Here is a 4,241-nt window from a genome sequence, read left to right as displayed (position 1 = left end):
AGAGCCACAGCCTGACCACGGCCCAGTCACACCGCAGGGAAAAGGCGGGACCACACCAAAGCCAATCAAAGCGTAGGGGGTGGGGACAGCGCCACGTCTGCTTTCACCGGCCAATAACGGCCCGCAACAATCCCCCATAGGCACCCAATCGGTTCATCCGAAAACAAAGGTGCAGCCAATAGGGAAAACGCACGTGAGGAACCGGAACAGAGTGAAGACAATGGGGGGTGGGAGGTGGGTGTGAAAGTGGGAGGGGAGCGAGATGGGTCACTAATACAGCACGGACAAAGACCCTTCGGTCCAACCTGGTCATACTGACCAAGTTTTGCAAACTCAATCCCGATGTGATCTCATGGATTTTTTTTTTGTTTTTTAGTCCCACTTGCCAGCGTTTGCCCTACATTCCCGTAAACCTTTCCAAATCATACACCTGTCCAAATGTCTTTTAAATGTTGTAACTGTGCCTGCATCTGTTGTTTCATCCAGCAGTTCATTCCACAATGAACCACCTTCTGTGTGAAAAAGTTGCCTCTCAGCTCCCTTTTAAACCTTTTGCCTGTTACCTCAAGAATGTGGTAGTTTTGAACTTCCCAACCCTAGGGAAAAGACTTTTGCTATTCACTTTAACTATGTCCCTCATGAGGGGTGAACCAGAGGGTATGGATCATAAAGGGTGCATCAGAGGGAGTGGGGTTGGGAGTGGATCAGAAGAGTGTGTCATTGGGGGTTGGGGTGGATCTTAGAGTGTGGAGATGGGCGAAAGGGAAGAGTAGGAAACGATTGTGGAGGGAATTTTTGTGTCATCTGTAAATGTATTTATTATTCCCATGCCCCCTCCCCCACATTCTCATTGGCATTGAAGGTTTGGCAACATCTGTGGAGAGGGAAATGGTGTTAATGTTTGAAACCTTCACCAGTACTAAAGACAGCTGGGAAAATATTTTCAAATCAGCTGTCTGTGGAACTTAAATGCAAGCTTCCTGGCTCAGAGATAGGGACACCACGACTGCACCATAAGAGTTCAAGCCTACTACATCCCATATTCCCAGGTGGCCTCCCATTCATGTTCTAACAAGTCCTGAATGTTTTGAGATAAGATGTTTTCAGATTAGTATGGCCATACAAAAAATGTCAAAATGACTCAGTATTCAAATTTTAACAGAATAATGGGATGTGGGGTTGGAGAGGGTGAAAGGAAGTGAGTAGAATAGATGAAGACAGTGCCTAAAGTGACAGAAAAATAAAAATAAAATATTGAATTGGTTCAGCTGTCTGTCACCATGTTATAACATTACCCAATACTTTTCATCAATCTGACTACAAATGGTGACCAGTGCTGCATATTCTTGCTTTGCTGGATGAGACATAAGGCATGCCAGAAATAATATACACCAGAGACAACATACATCAACACACCTGATAAAGAATAGAGGCAAAGAAGTAAAGCAAAGAGGTCACTGGTTTAATCTCAGTTGAGCACCGAGTACAAAACTAGACATCATTTTCCAGAAAGGATGGAGAGGGTGCAGAGAAGGCTTGCTGGAGTATTGCCAGTTTGGAGGGATCTTGGTCAGAGATTAGGGATGGTCAGTTTAGATTAAAAAGGAGATTTTATAGTCTTCACAACATTGAATAATATTGAAAGAATAAATAAGGAGAAACTGTTTCCACCAGGGTTCAAAACCAGAGGACAAAGAAACTAAGATCAGGCTTTTTGGCCCTTCAAATCTGTTCTGCAATTCAATCTGATCATGGTTGATTCTCTATTCAATGCCATATTCCCACTTTCTCCCCATATTCCTTGATACCTTTTGTGGGATACAGGTAAAGCAGTGTTACTTCTGCAATCATAATTGCTTATGTAAGGTAAATGAACTCACACCAGTGTATAGTTGTTTCAGCCAAGAACTGAGTTAACAAGAATTAAAACTATGTGAAGGAAATATATAATTGCTTTTGCATGAGCTAAAATGTGCATACAAGAATCTACCTGTAAACAATGGTAGATGTTACAGACAAATAGATAAGGTGCTGTGAGGGGAGGGGGTGTAGGTTAAGCTAGGTGTGCTTGTACAAACAGTTACAAGCATCTGTTTCCCGCTTCTGTAAAAACAAAAAAGACCATAATCAAGAGGTCATAAGGCTCAGTATGAGTAAAGAATGGAAGGAAATGTTGCTTTAGCAGGCATAGAAACAGCTGGCAGGGAAGGAGGATATGTAACAATGGACCACAGTGGGATGTGGTGAAATGGCCAAGCAAAACTTTTGCTTTGTTATGCACAAGGCTGGATGAGGCAAGAGACAAACAGCCGGGTTTAGAGTAGTGGGAGATATAAACAGGGGAGGAACAATGGGAGGAGGGAAAGAGGAATGAATTGTATAAAAAGTTGTGTACTTGTTAAACTCGGTGTGCCTATCTTATAGACACCACGCTTGCAAGCATATAATAAACGATACTGCTGCTTCAGCTCTTGTCTCAGACTGAAATTATTGAAGTGAGTGGGTTCTATTTCCTTTGAAATCTAAAAATGTATATTTATCTTTCTTTAAAATATTCAGTAATGGCCTCCGCAGCGTACTGTGGTAGAGAATTCTACCGTTTGAGTGAAGAAACTGTTCCTCAGCTCAGTCCTGCATCTTGAGACTGTGTTCCTGGTTCTACATCCCCTAGCTAGGGGAAACATCCTTCTTGCATCCAGTGCGTACAGCTATCTTGGATCACAAAGTGTGTCCAAGCTGTTCTTCAGATTCGGCTAAGTGTAGTTAAGAAAAGACTCAACAACGCAAATTTACTTAAATATGAACATTTACTAAGTAAATAAAAATAATGAAAAAGAAACAGGGGTGTTCCACAAGGATCATTTCTGAGTCCTGTTTTGTTTGCCGTTTATATAAATGGGTGAGAATGTAGAAGACATGGTTTGTACGTTTGCGGGTGACACCAAAATTGGTGACATAGAAAAGCTTCTTCACTGTCTACCAAGATTACAAAGGGATATTGATCAAAGGGTCAATGGGCTGAAAATGGTAGATGGAGTTCAGTCTGGAAAAATGTGAGGTATTGCATTCTAGTACAACAAACAAGGGTAGGGCTTTGGGTAGTGTTGTAGAACTGAGGGACCTAGGGAGCAGGTACATAACTGTTTGAAGTTTGCTTCACATATAGGAGAGGGTGGCTAAGAAGGCGTTTGGCACACCTGCCTTCATTACTGAGTCCTTTGAGTATAGGAGTTGGGAAGTCATGTTGACATTATACAGGCCATTGGTGAGGCATCTTCTCGAATACTGTGTCCAATTCTGGTTGCCCAGTTATAGGATGAATGTTATTAAGCTGGAGAAGGTTCAGAAGAGATTTACCAGAATGTTGCCGGATATGGAAGATTTGAGTTATAAAAAAAGTCTGGATAGGCTGGGACAGTTTTTTACTGGGATGTAGGTGGTTGAGAGGCGACCTGATAGAAGTTTAAAAAATAATGAGGGGTATAAATAGAATTAATGGTACTTGTCTTTTCCCTAGGATGGGGGATTTCAAGACTAAGGGCACATTTTTAAAGGTGAGAAGAGAGAGATTTAGAAAACACACACGAGACAAACTTTTTACACAGAGGGTGGTTCACGTTGGGACTGAAAGTGGTGGATGTGGGTACAGTAACAACATTTAAAAGACATTTGGACAAGTACATGAATAGGAAAGGTTTGGAGGGATATGGGCCAGGAGCAGGCAGGTGGGGCTAGTTTAGTTTGGGATTACGTTCAGCATGGACTAATTGGACTGAAGGGTATGTTTCTGTGCTGTATGACGCTGACTCTGTCTCTTCTGCTCATCAGGGACCTCTCAATGGCTGGCTGGTCTGGAGGCTTAGGTTCATTCCTGGCACTGTTTGCCAACCTGGTCTGAGGTGAAGTCCAACAACTCGGAACAATGATTTGAAGGTGCTGGTGTTGGATTGAGGTGTACTAAATTAAAAATCACGCAACACCAGGTTATATCCAACAGGTTTATTTGGATGCACTAGCTTTTTGAACGCTGCCCCTTCATCAGGTGGTTGTGGGGTATAAGATTGTAAGACACAAAATTTATAGCAAAAGTTCACAGTGTGATGTAACTGAAGTTATATAATGAAAAGGATCTGGATTGTTTGTTAAGTCTCTCATCTTTTAGAATGACCATGTTGGTTTCAATTCTTTCATATGTAAATCACAAAACCTTTTTTAAAAGTTACATTCTGAAGTGAATTTTA

The sequence above is a fragment of the Chiloscyllium punctatum genome, chromosome 17, assembly GCF_047496795.1.
Source record: "Chiloscyllium punctatum isolate Juve2018m chromosome 17, sChiPun1.3, whole genome shotgun sequence".
NCBI classification, from domain to species: domain Eukaryota; kingdom Metazoa; phylum Chordata; class Chondrichthyes; order Orectolobiformes; family Hemiscylliidae; genus Chiloscyllium; species Chiloscyllium punctatum.
The sequence above is the reverse complement of the archived record's forward strand: the minus strand, read 5'-3'. Positions refer to the sequence as shown.